The 19,123-nt window shown below is 39.9% G+C and overlaps 10 non-coding genes across 10 annotated transcripts; all 10 read left to right on the top strand.

Moving 5' to 3' along the window:
* Window positions 1-334: 334 nt before the first annotated feature.
* Window positions 335-453, top strand: LOC143232959 (5S ribosomal RNA). The gene has a single exon (XR_013017916.1). It is a non-coding gene; the product is annotated as a 5S ribosomal RNA (ribosomal RNA).
* A 1,810-nt stretch (window positions 454-2,263) lies between these two features.
* LOC143232960 (5S ribosomal RNA) lies at window positions 2,264-2,382 on the top strand. Its single transcript, XR_013017917.1, has one exon. It is a non-coding gene; the product is annotated as a 5S ribosomal RNA (ribosomal RNA).
* Window positions 2,383-4,194: 1,812 nt separating this feature from the next.
* On the top strand, window positions 4,195-4,313 carry LOC143232961 (5S ribosomal RNA). The gene has a single exon (XR_013017918.1). It is a non-coding gene; the product is annotated as a 5S ribosomal RNA (ribosomal RNA).
* Window positions 4,314-6,120: 1,807 nt separating this feature from the next.
* Window positions 6,121-6,239, top strand: LOC143232963 (5S ribosomal RNA). Its single transcript, XR_013017920.1, has one exon. It is a non-coding gene; the product is annotated as a 5S ribosomal RNA (ribosomal RNA).
* Window positions 6,240-8,051: 1,812 nt separating this feature from the next.
* Window positions 8,052-8,170, top strand: LOC143232964 (5S ribosomal RNA). Its single transcript, XR_013017921.1, has one exon. It is a non-coding gene; the product is annotated as a 5S ribosomal RNA (ribosomal RNA).
* Window positions 8,171-9,978: 1,808 nt separating this feature from the next.
* Window positions 9,979-10,097, top strand: LOC143232965 (5S ribosomal RNA). Its single transcript, XR_013017922.1, has one exon. It is a non-coding gene; the product is annotated as a 5S ribosomal RNA (ribosomal RNA).
* A 1,815-nt stretch (window positions 10,098-11,912) lies between these two features.
* LOC143232966 (5S ribosomal RNA) lies at window positions 11,913-12,031 on the top strand. Its single transcript, XR_013017923.1, has one exon. It is a non-coding gene; the product is annotated as a 5S ribosomal RNA (ribosomal RNA).
* Window positions 12,032-13,840: 1,809 nt separating this feature from the next.
* Window positions 13,841-13,959, top strand: LOC143232967 (5S ribosomal RNA). Its single transcript, XR_013017924.1, has one exon. It is a non-coding gene; the product is annotated as a 5S ribosomal RNA (ribosomal RNA).
* A 1,811-nt stretch (window positions 13,960-15,770) lies between these two features.
* LOC143232968 (5S ribosomal RNA) lies at window positions 15,771-15,889 on the top strand. Its single transcript, XR_013017925.1, has one exon. It is a non-coding gene; the product is annotated as a 5S ribosomal RNA (ribosomal RNA).
* A 1,818-nt stretch (window positions 15,890-17,707) lies between these two features.
* LOC143232969 (5S ribosomal RNA) lies at window positions 17,708-17,826 on the top strand. The gene has a single exon (XR_013017926.1). It is a non-coding gene; the product is annotated as a 5S ribosomal RNA (ribosomal RNA).
* The last annotated feature ends 1,297 nt before the right edge of the window (window positions 17,827-19,123 follow it).

Here is a 19,123-nt window from a genome sequence, read left to right on the forward strand (position 1 = left end):
TTTGTGAAAGTAGGAAAGCAATATAAGATGTGACTAAAAGCCGTTTGAGAAAGTTCTCAGAGGCCTAATTGATCAATTAAGTGTTGCATGTCAATCAATGCACACACGCCTGCGTGCGACAGTTTCCACCCCTCGAAATGACAATCGTGTACTTCCGGGGATGTGTAACGCAAACCAGTGTTTTTAGGACTCAGACTGCACTTTCCAGCGTCCTCCTGGAACAGTGCATTTCTAATGCATCTTTTATATTTCATAACTTCGAAATTTCGAGCTGGAACAACGATTTTCTTTTATGATAATACTTAAAACACCCAATAAGAAACAGAATTAAACTGTCATCGTTCATACCACGTTGAAAATGCCGGTTCTCGTCCGATCACCGAAGCCAAGCAACGGCGGGCCCGGTTAGTACTTGGGAGGGTGACCACCTGGGAATACCGGGTGATGATGACATTTTTTTTTTCACTTTGAAATTAGTACGTCTCGCAAAGAGCTGATCGATACCTTTCTTTTTTTTTCACAATTTCTGATTTAAGAGATAAAAACAAAATTTCCTTCCCGAAAGAAAGTGGTGGGCTCGAGTGAAGTGCCTTAATAGTAGTTGTCTATATTGGTAAACTATTGGGAAAACATTTTTGTTATAGGAACTAATCTGATTTTCCCATCGGCTATAGAGGAAAAATCCGTGCAAGTAACGAACGAAAATAAACAAGTCAGGTAATTAAACACGCTTCCAAAACGTATACTTGATCAGAGGCTTGAGTGAACAAAAAGGAATTGAAACTATCATTTCCTGCAATCGTCGAGAAAAGTAGTAGCTCTCTCTAGCAGGTGGCGCGAGCCGCGTTCTATTTCACTTTAAACCAAACCCCTCCGTTCAGACGCATATTGGAGAGAGACGAAATAAACTATCTTCGCGGGTCGATCTTCGAAATGCCCAAGATCTACAAAAGAGAAACTCCCTTAACGAGTAGATCCAGCCCACATTAATCTGAGGCAGTCTAATATGTAGACGAAATTTGAAACGTGTTCCTACTTCACAATATTTTCTCGCTCGTGCTGTTTTACCTGAGCAAAAGCAACTGTCGAGGAGTCAGTCTGCTGCACAGAAAGGGCGACGCGACTAAACATTAGAGTTTCCTTACATAACGTTCGCTATGTTTTGGATAAAATTACTTTGTCTAGAAATATAACCAGCAGAGAGAGACTTCACTGGGAGACACATGACGATTGCACACCTTTTTAAAAAAACAAATGCTTGTACGTATTTTATGTGCACGTACTTTTTTGAAAATTAACTTTCCAATAACGACAAGTCTTTGCTATTGTGGCATAAAAGAAGCAGGAACGAAAAGTTACAAAAGAGTAAAAGCAAATTTTGAAAATATATAGAAGTGAAAGCAAAAAGTGAAGCAAACGTCTTTAGATAGGAAGGAACTTTGTACGTGGCACGCTTCCGACTCGCGAACGAAAGGAACCGAGTGTGACAGGCGCATCGATAATAACTGTTGAAAACACACACCCTGTTCCTTTAGTCTCGTTCTGTTTCTATAACGTCAGAGAATTATTCCCATTTTTTGCAATGTACTCTGATCAACATCCACACACTTCTTTAGCTAGAGAGAAAACAGCGACTTCAGAGGCGCTCTCCGAGAGGGTAACAAGCGTTTAATACTATTTTGTTGAAAGGGCAAAAAAAAAAAAAAAAGAGGCGAGTACACACGAATTCTTCCGACCGAAATTAAAATACACATTAATAAAGACCGGTAAATTAACGTGCATAGCCGAATGCCCAATAAATGAAGGGTGAACATTAAATGTATTAAATAATTCTACTCCTCACACAAGCACGCGTGAAATACTAAAGTCTACGCACACGTCTGTAAGTGATGGGATGTAGGCCTGTGTAACGAGAGGAAAATACCAGATTTTGTGAAAGTAGGAAAGCAATATAAGATGTGACTAAAAGCCGTTTGAGAAAGTTCTCAGAGGCCTAATTGATCAATTAAGTGTTGCATGTCAATCAATGCACACACGCCTGCGTGCGACAGTTTCCACCCCTCGAAATGACAATCGTGTACTTCCGGGGATGTGTAACGCAAACCAGTGTTTTTAGGACTCAGACTGCACTTTCCAGCGTCCTCCTGGAACAGTGCATTTCTAATGCATCTTTTATATTTCATAACTTCGAAATTTCGAGCTGGAACAACGATTTTCTTTTATGATAATACTTAAAACACCCAATAAGAAACAGAATTAAACTGTCATCGTTCATACCACGTTGAAAATGCCGGTTCTCGTCCGATCACCGAAGCCAAGCAACGGCGGGCCCGGTTAGTACTTGGGAGGGTGACCACCTGGGAATACCGGGTGATGATGACATTTTTTTTTTTTTTCACTTTGAAATTAGTACGTCTCGCAAAGAGCTGATCGATACCTTTCTTTTTTTTTCACAATTTCTGATTTAAGAGATAAAAACAAAATTTCCTTCCCGAAAGAAAGTGGTGGGCTCGAGTGAAGTGCCTTAATAGTAGTTGTCTATATTGGTAAACTATTGGGAAAACATTTTTGTTATAGGAACTAATCTGATTTTCCCATCGGCTATAGAGGAAAAATCCGTGCAAGTAACGAACGAAAATAAACAAGTCAGGTAATTAAACACGCTTCCAAAACGTATACTTGATCAGAGGCTTGAGTGAACAAAAAGGAATTGAAACTATCATTTCCTGCAATCGTCGAGAAAAGTAGTAGCTCTCTTAGCAGGTGGCGCGAGCCGCGTTCTATTTCACTTTAAACCAAACCCCTCCGTTCAGACGCATATTGGAGAGAGACGAAATAAACTATCTTCGCGGGTCGATCTTCGAAATGCCCAAGATCTACAAAAGAGAAACTCCCTTAACGAGTAGATCCAGCCCACATTAATCTGAGGCAGTCTAATATGTAGACGAAATTTGAAACGTGTTCCTACTTCACAATATTTTCTCGCTCGTGCTGTTTTACCTGAGCAAAAGCAACTGTCGAGGAGTCAGTCTGCTGCACAGAAAGGGCGACGCGACTAAACATTAGAGTTTCCTTACATAACGTTCGCTATGTTTTGGATAAAATTACTTTGTCTAGAAATATAACCAGCAGAGAGAGACTTCACTGGGAGACACATGACGATTGCACACCTTTTTAAAAAACAAATGCTTGTACGTATTTTATGTGCACGTACTTTTTTGAAAATTAACTTTCCAATAACGACAAGTCTTTGCTATTGTGGCATAAAAGAAGCAGGAACGAAAAGTTACAAAAGAGTAAAAGCAAATTTTGAAAATATATAGAAGTGAAAGCAAAAAGTGAAGCAAACGTCTTTAGATAGGAAGGAACTTTGTACGTGGCACGCTTCCGACTCGCGAACGAAAGGAACCGAGTGTGACAGGCGCATCGATAATAACTGTTGAAAACACACACCCTGTTCCTTTAGTCTCGTTCTGTTTCTATAACGTCAGAGAATTATTCCCATTTTTTGCAATGTACTCTGATCAACATCCACACACTTCTTTAGCTAGAGAGAAAACAGCGACTTCAGAGGCGCTCTCCCGAGAGGGTAACAAGCGTTTAATACTATTTTGTTGAAAGGGCAAAAAAAAAGAAAAAGAGGCGAGTACACACGAATTCTTCCGACCGAAATTAAAATACACATTAATAAAGACCGGTAAATTAACGTGCATAGCCGAATGCCCAATAAATGAAGGGTGAACATTAAATGTATTAAATAATTCTACTCCTCACACAAGCACGCGTGAAATACTAAAGTCTACGCACACGTCTGTAAGTGATGGGATGTAGGCCTGTGTAACGAGAGGAAAATACCAGATTTTGTGAAAGTAGGAAAGCAATATAAGATGTGACTAAAAGCCGTTTGAGAAAGTTCTCAGAGGCCTAATTGATCAATTAAGTGTTGCATGTCAATCAATGCACACACGCCTGCGTGCGACAGTTTCCACCCCTCGAAATGACAATCGTGTACTTCCGGGGATGTGTAACGCAAACCAGTGTTTTTAGGACTCAGACTGCACTTTCCAGCGTCCTCCTGGAACAGTGCATTTCTAATGCATCTTTTATATTTCATAACTTCGAAATTTCGAGCTGGAACAACGATTTTCTTTTATGATAATACTTAAAACACCCAATAAGAAACAGAATTAAACTGTCATCGTTCATACCACGTTGAAAATGCCGGTTCTCGTCCGATCACCGAAGCCAAGCAACGGCGGGCCCGGTTAGTACTTGGGAGGGTGACCACCTGGGAATACCGGGTGATGATGACATTTTTTTTTTCACTTTGAAATTAGTACGTCTCGCAAAGAGCTGATCGATACCTTTCTTTTTTTTCACAATTTCTGATTTAAGAGATAAAAACAAAATTTCCTTCCCGAAAGAAAGTGGTGGGCTCGAGTGAAGTGCCTTAATAGTAGTTGTCTATATTGGTAAACTATTGGGAAAACATTTTTGTTATAGGAACTAATCTGATTTTCCCATCGGCTATAGAGGAAAAATCCGTGCAAGTAACGAACGAAAATAAACAAGTCAGGTAATTAAACACGCTTCCAAAACGTATACTTGATCAGAGGCTTGAGTGAACAAAAAGGAATTGAAACTATCATTTCCTGCAATCGTCGAGAAAAGTAGTAGCTCTCTTAGCAGGTGGCGCGAGCCGCGTTCTATTTCACTTTAAACCAAACCCCTCCGTTCAGACGCATATTGGAGAGAGACGAAATAAACTATCTTCGCGGGTCGATCTTCGAAATGCCCAAGATCTACAAAAGAGAAACTCCCTTAACGAGTAGATCCAGCCCACATTAATCTGAGGCAGTCTAATATGTAGACGAAATTTGAAACGTGTTCCTACTTCACAATATTTTCTCGCTCGTGCTGTTTTACCTGAGCAAAAGCAACTGTCGAGGAGTCAGTCTGCTGCACAGAAAGGGCGACGCGACTAAACATTAGAGTTTCCTTACATAACGTTCGCTATGTTTTGGATAAAATTACTTTGTCTAGAAATATAACCAGCAGAGAGAGACTTCACTGGGAGACACATGACGATTGCACACCTTTTTTAAAAAACAAATGCTTGTACGTATTTTATGTGCACGTACTTTTTTGAAAATTAACTTTCCAATAACGACAAGTCTTTGCTATTGTGGCATAAAAGAAGCAGGAACGAAAAGTTACAAAAGAGTAAAAGCAAATTTTGAAAATATATAGAAGTGAAAGCAAAAAGTGAAGCAAACGTCTTTAGATAGGAAGGAACTTTGTACGTGGCACGCTTCCGACTCGCGAACGAAAGGAACCGAGTGTGACAGGCGCATCGATAATAACTGTTGAAAACACACACCCTGTTCCTTTAGTCTCGTTCTGTTTCTATAACGTCAGAGAATTATTCCCATTTTTTGCAATGTACTCTGATCAACATCCACACACTTCTTTAGCTAGAGAGAAAACAGCGACTTCAGAGGCGCTCTCCGAGAGGGTAACAAGCGTTTAATACTATTTTGTTGAAAGGGCAAAAAAAAAGAAAAAGAGGCGAGTACACACGAATTCTTCCGACCGAAATTAAAATACACATTAATAAAGACCGGTAAATTAACGTGCATAGCCGAATGCCCAATAAATGAAGGGTGAACATTAAATGTATTAAATAATTCTACTCCTCACACAAGCACGCGTGAAATACTAAAGTCTACGCACACGTCTGTAAGTGATGGGATGTAGGCCTGTGTAACGAGAGGAAAATACCAGATTTTGTGAAAGTAGGAAAGCAATATAAGATGTGACTAAAAGCCGTTTGAGAAAGTTCTCAGAGGCCTAATTGATCAATTAAGTGTTGCATGTCAATCAATGCACACACGCCTGCGTGCGACAGTTTCCACCCCTCGAAATGACAATCGTGTACTTCCGGGGATGTGTAACGCAAACCAGTGTTTTTAGGACTCAGACTGCACTTTCCAGCGTCCTCCTGGAACAGTGCATTTCTAATGCATCTTTTATATTTCATAACTTCGAAATTTCGAGCTGGAACAACAATTTTCTTTTATGATAATACTTAAAACACCCAATAAGAAACAGAATTAAACTGTCATCGTTCATACCACGTTGAAAATGCCGGTTCTCGTCCGATCACCGAAGCCAAGCAACGGCGGGCCCGGTTAGTACTTGGGAGGGTGACCACCTGGGAATACCGGGTGATGATGACATTTTTTTTTTTTTTTCACTTTGAAATTAGTACGTCTCGCAAAGAGCTGATCGATACCTTTCTTTTTTTTTCACAATTTCTGATTTAAGAGATAAAAACAAAATTTCCTTCCCGAAAGAAAGTGGTGGGCTCGAGTGAAGTGCCTTAATAGTAGTTGTCTATATTGGTAAACTATTGGGAAAACATTTTGTTATAGGAACTAATCTGATTTTCCCATCGGCTATAGAGGAAAAATCCGTGCAAGTAACGAACGAAAATAAACAAGTCAGGTAATTAAACACGCTTCCAAAACGTATACTTGATCAGAGGCTTGAGTGAACAAAAAGGAATTGAAACTATCATTTCCTGCAATCGTCGAGAAAAGTAGTAGCTCTCTTAGCAGGTGGCGCGAGCCGCGTTCTATTTCACTTTAAACCAAACCCCTCCGTTCAGACGCATATTGGAGAGAGACGAAATAAACTATCTTCGCGGGTCGATCTTCGAAATGCCCAAGATCTACAAAAGAGAAACTCCCTTAACGAGTAGATCCAGCCCACATTAATCTGAGGCAGTCTAATATGTAGACGAAATTTGAAACGTGTTCCTACTTCACAATATTTTCTCGCTCGTGCTGTTTTACCTGAGCAAAAGCAACTGTCGAGGAGTCAGTCTGCTGCACAGAAAGGGCGACGCGACTAAACATTAGAGTTTCCTTACATAACGTTCGCTATGTTTTGGATAAAATTACTTTGTCTAGAAATATAACCAGCAGAGAGAGACTTCACTGGGAGACACATGACGATTGCACACCTTTTTAAAAAACAAATGCTTGTACGTATTTTATGTGCACGTACTTTTTTGAAAATTAACTTTCCAATAACGACAAGTCTTTGCTATTGTGGCATAAAAGAAGCAGGAACGAAAAGTTACAAAAGAGTAAAAGCAAATTTTGAAAATATATAGAAGTGAAAGCAAAAAGTGAAGCAAACGTCTTTAGATAGGAAGGAACTTTGTACGTGGCACGCTTCCGACTCGCGAACGAAAGGAACCGAGTGTGACAGGCGCATCGATAATAACTGTTGAAAACACACACCCTGTTCCTTTAGTCTCGTTCTGTTTCTATAACGTCAGAGAATTATTCCCATTTTTTGCAATGTACTCTGATCAACATCCACACACTTCTTTAGCTAGAGAGAAAACAGCGACTTCAGAGGCGCTCTCCCGAGAGGGTAACAAGCGTTTAATACTATTTTGTTGAAAGGGCAAAAAAAAAGAAAAAGAGGCGAGTACACACGAATTCTTCCGACCGAAATTAAAATACACATTAATAAAGACCGGTAAATTAACGTGCATAGCCGAATGCCCAATAAATGAAGGGTGAACATTAAATGTATTAAATAATTCTACTCCTCACACAAGCACGCGTGAAATACTAAAGTCTACGCACACGTCTGTAAGTGATGGGATGTAGGCCTGTGTAACGAGAGGAAAATACCAGATTTTGTGAAAGTAGGAAAGCAATATAAGATGTGACTAAAAGCCGTTTGAGAAAGTTCTCAGAGGCCTAATTGATCAATTAAGTGTTGCATGTCAATCAATGCACACACGCCTGCGTGCGACAGTTTCCACCCCTCGAAATGACAATCGTGTACTTCCGGGGATGTGTAACGCAAACCAGTGTTTTTAGGACTCAGACTGCACTTTCCAGCGTCCTCCTGGAACAGTGCATTTCTAATGCATCTTTTATATTTCATAACTTCGAAATTTCGAGCTGGAACAACGATTTTCTTTTATGATAATACTTAAAACACCCAATAAGAAACAGAATTAAACTGTCATCGTTCATACCACGTTGAAAATGCCGGTTCTCGTCCGATCACCGAAGCCAAGCAACGGCGGGCCCGGTTAGTACTTGGGAGGGTGACCACCTGGGAATACCGGGTGATGATGACATTTTTTTTTTCACTTTGAAATTAGTACGTCTCGCAAAGAGCTGATCGATACCTTTCTTTTTTTTTCACAATTTCTGATTTAAGAGATAAAAACAAAATTTCCTTCCCGAAAGAAAGTGGTGGGCTCGAGTGAAGTGCCTTAATAGTAGTTGTCTATATTGGTAAACTATTGGGAAAACATTTTTGTTATAGGAACTAATCTGATTTTCCCATCGGCTATAGAGGAAAAATCCGTGCAAGTAACGAACGAAAATAAACAAGTCAGGTAATTAAACACGCTTCCAAAACGTATACTTGATCAGAGGCTTGAGTGAACAAAAAGGAATTGAAACTATCATTTCCTGCAATCGTCGAGAAAAGTAGTAGCTCTCTTAGCAGGTGGCGCGAGCCGCGTTCTATTTCACTTTAAACCAAACCCCTCCGTTCAGACGCATATTGGAGAGAGACGAAATAAACTATCTTCGCGGGTCGATCTTCGAAATGCCCAAGATCTACAAAAGAGAAACTCCCTTAACGAGTAGATCCAGCCCACATTAATCTGAGGCAGTCTAATATGTAGACGAAATTTGAAACGTGTTCCTACTTCACAATATTTTCTCGCTCGTGCTGTTTTACCTGAGCAAAAGCAACTGTCGAGGAGTCAGTCTGCTGCACAGAAAGGGCGACGCGACTAAACATTAGAGTTTCCTTACATAACGTTCGCTATGTTTTGGATAAAATTACTTTGTCTAGAAATATAACCAGCAGAGAGAGACTTCACTGGGAGACACATGACGATTGCACACCTTTTTTAAAAAACAAATGCTTGTACGTATTTTATGTGCACGTACTTTTTTGAAAATTAACTTTCCAATAACGACAAGTCTTTGCTATTGTGGCATAAAAGAAGCAGGAACGAAAAGTTACAAAAGAGTAAAAGCAAATTTTGAAAATATATAGAAGTGAAAGCAAAAAGTGAAGCAAACGTCTTTAGATAGGAAGGAACTTTGTACGTGGCACGCTTCCGACTCGCGAACGAAAGGAACCGAGTGTGACAGGCGCATCGATAATAACTGTTGAAAACACACACCCTGTTCCTTTAGTCTCGTTCTGTTTCTATAACGTCAGAGAATTATTCCCATTTTTTGCAATGTACTCTGATCAACATCCACACACTTCTTTAGCTAGAGAGAAAACAGCGACTTCAGAGGCGCTCTCCCGAGAGGGTAACAAGCGTTTAATACTATTTTGTTGAAAGGGCAAAAAAAAAGAAAAAGAGGCGAGTACACACGAATTCTTCCGACCGAAATTAAAATACACATTAATAAAGACCGGTAAATTAACGTGCATAGCCGAATGCCCAATAAATGAAGGGTGAACATTAAATGTATTAAATAATTCTACTCCTCACACAAGCACGCGTGAAATACTAAAGTCTACGCACACGTCTGTAAGTGATGGGATGTAGGCCTGTGTAACGAGAGGAAAATACCAGATTTTGTGAAAGTAGGAAAGCAATATAAGATGTGACTAAAAGCCGTTTGAGAAAGTTCTCAGAGGCCTAATTGATCAATTAAGTGTTGCATGTCAATCAATGCACACACGCCTGCGTGCGACAGTTTCCACCCCTCGAAATGACAATCGTGTACTTCCGGGGATGTGTAACGCAAACCAGTGTTTTTAGGACTCAGACTGCACTTTCCAGCGCCTCCTGGAACAGTGCATTTCTAATGCATCTTTTATATTTCATAACTTCGAAATTTCGAGCTGGAACAACAATTTTCTTTTATGATAATACTTAAAACACCCAATAAGAAACAGAATTAAACTGTCATCGTTCATACCACGTTGAAAATGCCGGTTCTCGTCCGATCACCGAAGCCAAGCAACGGCGGGCCCGGTTAGTACTTGGGAGGGTGACCACCTGGGAATACCGGGTGATGATGACATTTTTTTTTTTTTTTCACTTTGAAATTAGTACGTCTCGCAAAGAGCTGATCGATACCTTTCTTTTTTTTTCACAATTTCTGATTTAAGAGATAAAAACAAAATTTCCTTCCCGAAAGAAAGTGGTGGGCTCGAGTGAAGTGCCTTAATAGTAGTTGTCTATATTGGTAAACTATTGGGAAAACATTTTTGTTATAGGAACTAATCTGATTTTCCCATCGGCTATAGAGGAAAAATCCGTGCAAGTAACGAACGAAAATAAACAAGTCAGGTAATTAAACACGCTTCCAAAACGTATACTTGATCAGAGGCTTGAGTGAACAAAAAGGAATTGAAACTATCATTTCCTGCAATCGTCGAGAAAAGTAGTAGCTCTCTTAGCAGGTGGCGCGAGCCGCGTTCTATTTCACTTTAAACCAAACCCCTCCGTTCAGACGCATATTGGAGAGAGACGAAATAAACTATCTTCGCGGGTCGATCTTCGAAATGCCCAAGATCTACAAAAGAGAAACTCCCTTAACGAGTAGATCCAGCCCACATTAATCTGAGGCAGTCTAATATGTAGACGAAATTTGAAACGTGTTCCTACTTCACAATATTTTCTCGCTCGTGCTGTTTTACCTGAGCAAAAGCAACTGTCGAGGAGTCAGTCTGCTGCACAGAAAGGGCGACGCGACTAAACATTAGAGTTTCCTTACATAACGTTCGCTATGTTTTGGATAAAATTACTTTGTCTAGAAATATAACCAGCAGAGAGAGACTTCACTGGGAGACACATGACGATTGCACACCTTTTTTAAAAAACAAATGCTTGTACGTATTTTATGTGCACGTACTTTTTTGAAAATTAACTTTCCAATAACGACAAGTCTTTGCTATTGTGGCATAAAAGAAGCAGGAACGAAAAGTTACAAAAGAGTAAAAGCAAATTTTGAAAATATATAGAAGTGAAAGCAAAAAGTGAAGCAAACGTCTTTAGATAGGAAGGAACTTTGTACGTGGCACGCTTCCGACTCGCGAACGAAAGGAACCGAGTGTGACAGGCGCATCGATAATAACTGTTGAAAACACACACCCTGTTCCTTTAGTCTCGTTCTGTTTCTATAACGTCAGAGAATTATTCCCATTTTTTGCAATGTACTCTGATCAACATCCACACACTTCTTTAGCTAGAGAGAAAACAGCGACTTCAGAGGCGCTCTCCCGAGAGGGTAACAAGCGTTTAATACTATTTTGTTGAAAGGGCAAAAAAAAAGAAAAAGAGGCGAGTACACACGAATTCTTCCGACCGAAATTAAAATACACATTAATAAAGACCGGTAAATTAACGTGCATAGCCGAATGCCCAATAAATGAAGGGTGAACATTAAATGTATTAAATAATTCTACTCCTCACACAAGCACGCGTGAAATACTAAAGTCTACGCACACGTCTGTAAGTGATGGGATGTAGGCCTGTGTAACGAGAGGAAAATACCAGATTTTGTGAAAGTAGGAAAGCAATATAAGATGTGACTAAAAGCCGTTTGAGAAAGTTCTCAGAGGCCTAATTGATCAATTAAGTGTTGCATGTCAATCAATGCACACACGCCTGCGTGCGACAGTTTCCACCCCTCGAAATGACAATCGTGTACTTCCGGGGATGTGTAACGCAAACCAGTGTTTTTTAGGACTCAGACTGCACTTTCCAGCGTCCTCCTGGAACAGTGCATTTCTAATGCATCTTTTATATTTCATAACTTCGAAATTTCGAGCTGGAACAACAATTTTCTTTTATGATAATACTTAAAACACCCAATAAGAAACAGAATTAAACTGTCATCGTTCATACCACGTTGAAAATGCCGGTTCTCGTCCGATCACCGAAGCCAAGCAACGGCGGGCCCGGTTAGTACTTGGGAGGGTGACCACCTGGGAATACCGGGTGATGATGACATTTTTTTTTTTCACTTTGAAATTAGTACGTCTCGCAAAGAGCTGATCGATACCTTTCTTTTTTTTTCACAATTTCTGATTTAAGAGATAAAAACAAAATTTCCTTCCCGAAAGAAAGTGGTGGGCTCGAGTGAAGTGCCTTAATAGTAGTTGTCTATATTGGTAAACTATTGGGAAAACATTTTTGTTATAGGAACTAATCTGATTTTCCCATCGGCTATAGAGGAAAAATCCGTGCAAGTAACGAACGAAAATAAACAAGTCAGGTAATTAAACACGCTTCCAAAACGTATACTTGATCAGAGGCTTGAGTGAACAAAAAGGAATTGAAACTATCATTTCCTGCAATCGTCAAGAAAAGTAGTAGCTCTCTTAGCAGGTGGCGCGAGCCGCGTTCTATTTCACTTTAAACCAAACCCCTCCGTTCAGACGCATATTGGAGAGAGACGAAATAAACTATCTTCGCGGGTCGATCTTCGAAATGCCCAAGATCTACAAAAGAGAAACTCCCTTAACGAGTAGATCCAGCCCACATTAATCTGAGGCAGTCTAATATGTAGACGAAATTTGAAACGTGTTCCTACTTCACAATATTTTCTCGCTCGTGCTGTTTTACCTGAGCAAAAGCAACTGTCGAGGAGTCAGTCTGCTGCACAGAAAGGGCGACGCGACTAAACATTAGAGTTTCCTTACATAACGTTCGCTATGTTTTGGATAAAATTACTTTGTCTAGAAATATAACCAGCAGAGAGAGACTTCACTGGGAGACACATGACGATTGCACACCTTTTTTAAAAAACAAATGCTTGTACGTATTTTATGTGCACGTACTTTTGAAAATTAACTTTCCAATAACGACAAGTCTTTGCTATTGTGGCATAAAAGAAGCAGGAACGAAAAGTTACAAAAGAGTAAAAGCAAATTTTGAAAATATATAGAAGTGAAAGCAAAAAGTGAAGCAAACGTCTTTAGATAGGAAGGAACTTTGTACGTGGCACGCTTCCGACTCGCGAACGAAAGGAACCGAGTGTGACAGGCGCATCGATAATAACTGTTGAAAACACACACCCTGTTCCTTTAGTCTCGTTCTGTTTCTATAACGTCAGAGAATTATTCCCATTTTTTGCAATGTACTCTGATCAACATCCACACACTTCTTTAGCTAGAGAGAAAACAGCGACTTCAGAGGCGCTCTCCCGAGAGGGTAACAAGCGTTTAATACTATTTTGTTGAAAGGGCAAAAAAAAAAGAAAAAGAGGCGAGTACACACGAATTCTTCCGACCGAAATTAAAATACACATTAATAAAGACCGGTAAATTAACGTGCATAGCCGAATGCCCAATAAATGAAGGGTGAACATTAAATGTATTAAATAATTCTACTCCTCACACAAGCACGCGTGAAATACTAAAGTCTACGCACACGTCTGTAAGTGATGGGATGTAGGCCTGTGTAACGAGAGGAAAATACCAGATTTTGTGAAAGTAGGAAAGCAATATAAGATGTGACTAAAAGCCGTTTGAGAAAGTTCTCAGAGGCCTAATTGATCAATTAAGTGTTGCATGTCAATCAATGCACACACGCCTGCGTGCGACAGTTTCCACCCCTCGAAATGACAATCGTGTACTTCCGGGGATGTGTAACGCAAACCAGTGTTTTTAGGACTCAGACTGCACTTTCCAGCGTCCTCCTGGAACAGTGCATTTCTAATGCATCTTTTATATTTCATAACTTCGAAATTTCGAGCTGGAACAACGATTTTCTTTTATGATAATACTTAAAACACCCAATAAGAAACAGAATTAAACTGTCATCGTTCATACCACGTTGAAAATGCCGGTTCTCGTCCGATCACCGAAGCCAAGCAACGGCGGGCCCGGTTAGTACTTGGGAGGGTGACCACCTGGGAATACCGGGTGATGATGACATTTTTTTTTTTTTTTTCACTTTGAAATTAGTACGTCTCGCAAAGAGCTGATCGATACCTTTCTTTTTTTTTCACAATTTCTGATTTAAGAGATAAAAACAAAATTTCCTTCCCGAAAGAAAGTGGTGGGCTCGAGTGAAGTGCCTTAATAGTAGTTGTCTATATTGGTAAACTATTGGGAAAACATTTTTGTTATAGGAACTAATCTGATTTTCCCATCGGCTATAGAGGAAAAATCCGTGCAAGTAACGAACGAAAATAAACAAGTCAGGTAATTAAACACGCTTCCAAAACGTATACTTGATCAGAGGCTTGAGTGAACAAAAAGGAATTGAAACTATCATTTCCTGCAATCGTCAAGAAAAGTAGTAGCTCTCTTAGCAGGTGGCGCGAGCCGCGTTCTATTTCACTTTAAACCAAACCCCTCCGTTCAGACGCATATTGGAGAGAGACGAAATAAACTATCTTCGCGGGTCGATCTTCGAAATGCCCAAGATCTACAAAAGAGAAACTCCCTTAACGAGTAGATCCAGCCCACATTAATCTGAGGCAGTCTAATATGTAGACGAAATTTGAAACGTGTTCCTACTTCACAATATTTTCTCGCTCGTGCTGTTTTACCTGAGCAAAAGCAACTGTCGAGGAGTCAGTCTGCTGCACAGAAAGGGCGACGCGACTAAACATTAGAGTTTCCTTACATAACGTTCGCTATGTTTTGGATAAAATTACTTTGTCTAGAAATATAACCAGCAGAGAGAGACTTCACTGGGAGACACATGACGATTGCACACCTTTTTTAAAAAACAAATGCTTGTACGTATTTTATGTGCACGTACTTTTGAAAATTAACTTTCAATAACGACAAGTCTTTGCTATTGTGGCATAAAAGAAGCAGGAACGAAAAGTTACAAAAGAGTAAAAGCAAATTTTGAAAATATATAGAAGTGAAAGCAAAAAGTGAAGCAAACGTCTTTAGATAGGAAGGAACTTTGTACGTGGCACGCTTCCGACTCGCGAACGAAAGGAACCGAGTGTGACAGGCGCATCGATAATAACTGTTGAAAACACACACCCTGTTCCTTTAGTCTCGTTCTGTTTCTATAACGTCAGAGAATTATTCCCATTTTTTGCAATGTACTCTGATCAACATCCACACACTTCTTTAGCTAGAGAGAAAACAGCGACTTCAGAGGCGCTCTCCCAGGAGGGTAACAAGCGTTTAATACTATTTTGTTGAAAGGGCAAAAAAAAAAAAAAGAGGCGAGTACACACGACTTCTTCCGACCGAAATTAAAATACACATTAATAAAGACCGGTAAATTAACGTGCATAGCCGAATGCCCAATAAAAGAAGGGTGAACATTAAATGTAATAAATAATTCTACTCCTCACACAAGCACGCGTGAAATACTAAAGTCTACGCACACGTCTGTAAGTGATGGGATGTAGGCCTGTGTAACGAGAGGAAAATACCAGATTTTGTGAAAGTAGGAAAGCAATATAAGATGTGACTAAAAGCCGTTTGAGAAAGTTCTCAGAGGCCTAATTGATCAATTAAGTGTTGCATGTCAATCAATGCACACACGCCTGCGTGCGACAGTTTCCACCCCTCGAAATGACAATCGTGTACTTCCGGGGATGTGTAACGCAAACCAGTGTTTTTAGGACTCAGACTGCACTTTCCAGCGTCCTCCTGGAACAGTGCATTTCTAAAGCATCTTTTATATTTCACAACTTCGAAATTTCGAGCTGGAACAACGATTTTCTTTTAGGATAATACTTAAAACACCCAATAAGAAACAGAATTAAACTGTCATCGTTCATACCACGTTGAAAATGCCGGTTCTCGTCCGATCACCGAAGCCAAGCAACGGCGGGCCCGGTTAGTACTTGGGAGGGTGACCACCTGGGAATACCGGGTGATGATGACATTTTTTTTTTTTTTTTTCACTTTTAATTGGTACGTCTCGCAAAGAGCTGATCGATACCTTTCATTTTTTTTTCACAATTTCTGATTTAAAAGATAAAAACAAAATTTCCTTCCCGAAAGAAAGTGGTGGGCTCGAGTGAAGTGCCTTAATAGTAGTTTTCTATATTGGTAAACTATTGGGAAAACATTTTTGTTATAGGAACTAATCTACTTTTCCCATCGGCTATAGAGGAAAAATCCGTGCAAGTAACGAACGAAAATAAACAAGTCAGGTAATTAAACACGCTTCCAAAACGTATTCTTGATCAGAGGCTTGAGTGAACAAAAAGGAATTCAAACTATCATTTCCTGCGATCGTCAAGAAAAGTAGTAGCTCTCTTAGCAGGTGGCGTGAGCCGCGTTCTATTTCACTTTTAACCAAACCCCTCCGTTCAGACGCATATTGGAGAGAAACGAAATAAACTATCTTCGCGGGTCGATCTTCGAAATGCCCAAGATCTACAAAAGAGAAACTCCCTTAACGAGTAGATCCAGCCCACATTAATCTGAGGCAGTCTTATATGCAGACGAAATTTGAAACGTGTTCCTACTTCACAGTATTGTCTCGCTCGTGCTGTTTTACCTGAGCAAAAGCAACTGTCGAGGAGTCAGTCTGCTGCACAGAAAGGGCGACGCGACTAAACATTCGAGTTTCCTTACATAACGTTCGCTATGTTTTGGATAAAACTACTTTGTCTAGAAATATAACCGGCAGAGAGAGACTTCACTCGGAGACACATGACGATTGCTCACCTTTTTTAAAAAACAAATGCTTGTACGTATTTTATGTGCACGTACTTTTTGAAAATTAACTTTCCAATAACGACAAGAGTCTTTGCTATTGTGGCATAAAAGAAGCAGGAACAAAAAGTTACAAAAGAGTAAAAGCAAATTTTGAAAATATATAGCAGTGAAAGCAAAAAGTGAAGGAAACGTCTTTAGATAGGAAGCAACTTTGTACGTGGCACGCTTCCGACTCGCGAACGGTAGGAACCGAGTGTGACAGGTGCATCGATAATAACTGTTGAAAACACACACCCTGTTCCTTTACTCTCGTTCTGTTTCTGTAACGTCAGAGAATTATTCCCATTTTTTAGCAATGTACTCTGATCAACATCCACACACTTCTTTAGCTAGAGAGAAAACAGCGACTTCTGAGGCGCTCTCCCAGGAGGGTAACAAGCGTTTAATACTATTTTGTTGAAAGGGCAAAAAAAAAAAAAAAAGAGGCGAGTACACACGACTTCTTCCGATCGAAATTAAAATACACATTAATAAAGACCGGTAAATTAACGTGCATAGCCGAATGCCCAATAAAAGAAGGGTGAACATTAAATGTAATAAATAATTCTACTCCTCACACAAGCACGCGTGAAATACTAAAGTCTACGCACACGTCTGTAAGTGATGGGATGTAGGCCTGTGTAACGAGAGGAAAATACCAGATTTTGTGAAAGTAGGAAAGCAATATAAGATGTGACTAAAAGCCGTTTGAGAAATTTCTCAGAGGCCTAATTGATCAATTAAGTGTTGCATGTCAATCAATGCACACACGCCTGCGTGCGACAGTTTCCACCCCTCGAAATGACAATCGTGTACTTCCGGGGATGTGTAACGCAAACCAGTGTTATTAGGACTCAGACTGCACTTTCCAGCGTCCTCCTGGAACAGTGCATTTCTAAAGTATCTTTATATTTCACAACTTCGAAATTTCGAGCTGGAACAACGATTTTCTTTTAGGATAATACTTAAAACACCCAATAAGAAAGAGAATTAAACTGTCATCGTTCATACCACGTTGAAAATGCCGGTTCTCGTCCGATCACCGAAGCCAAGCAACGGCGGGCCCGGTTAGTACTTGGGAGGGTGACCACCTGGGAATACCGGGTGATGATGACATTTTTTTTTATTTTTTTTCACTTTTAAATTGGTACGTCTCGCAAAGAGCTGATCGATACCTTTCATTTTTTTTTCACAATTTCTGATTTAAAAGATAAAAACAAAATTTCCTTCCCGAAAGAAAGTGGTGGGCTCGAGTGAAGTGCCTTAATAGTAGTTTTCTATATTGGTAAACTCTTGGGAAAACATTTTGTTATAGGAACTAATCTACTTTTCCCATCGGCTATAGAGGAAAAATCCGTGCAAGTAACGAACGAAAATAAACAAGTCAGGTAATTAAACACGCTTCCAAAACGTATTCTTGATCAGAGGCTTGAGTGAACAAAAAGGAATTCAAACTATCATTTCCTGCGATCGTCAAGAAAAGTAGTAGCTCTCTTAGCAGGTGGCGTGAGCCGCGTTCTATTTCACTTTAAACCAAACCCCTCCGTTCAGACGCATATTGAGAGAAACGAAATAAACTATCTTCGCGGGTCGATCTTCGAAATGCCCAAGATCTACAAAAGAGAAACTCCCTTAACGAGTAGATCCAGCCCACATTAATCTGAGGCAGTCTTATATGCAGACGAAATTTGAAACGTGTTCCTACTTCACAGTATTGTCTCGCTCGTGCTGTTTTACCTGAGCAAAAGCAACTGTCGAGGAGTCAGTCTGCTGCACAGAAAGGGCGACGCGACTAAACATTCGAGTTTCCTTACATAACGTTCGCTATGTTTTGATAAAACTACTTTGTCTAGAAATATAACCGGCAGAGAGAGACTTCACTGGGAGACACATGACGATTGCTCACCTTTTTTAAAAAAACAAATGCTTGTACGTATTTTATGTGCACGTACTTTTTGAAAATTAACTTTCCAATAACGACAAGAGTCTTTGCTATTGTGGCATAAAAGAAGCAGGAACAAAAAGTTACAAAAGAGTAAAAGCAAATTTTGAAAATATATAGCAGTGAAAGCAAAAAGTGAAGGAAACGTCTTTAGATAGGAAGCAACTTTGTACGTGGCACGCTTCCGACTCGCGAACGGTAGGAACCGAGTGTGACAGGTGCATCGATAATAACTGTTGAAAACACACACCCTGTTCCTTTACTCTCGTTCTGTTTCTGTAACGTCAGAGAATTATTCCCATTTTTTAGCAATGTACTCTGATCAACATCCACACACTTCTTTAGCTAGAGAGAAAACAGCGACTTCTGAGGCGCTCTCCCAGGAGGGTAACAAGCGTTTAATACTATTTTGTTGAAAGGGCAAAAAAAAAAAAAAGAGGCGAGTACACACGACTTCTTCCGATCGAAATT

This window comes from Tachypleus tridentatus, chromosome 11, assembly GCF_004210375.1.
Source record: "Tachypleus tridentatus isolate NWPU-2018 chromosome 11, ASM421037v1, whole genome shotgun sequence".
NCBI classification, from domain to species: Eukaryota; Metazoa; Arthropoda; class Merostomata; order Xiphosura; family Limulidae; genus Tachypleus; species Tachypleus tridentatus.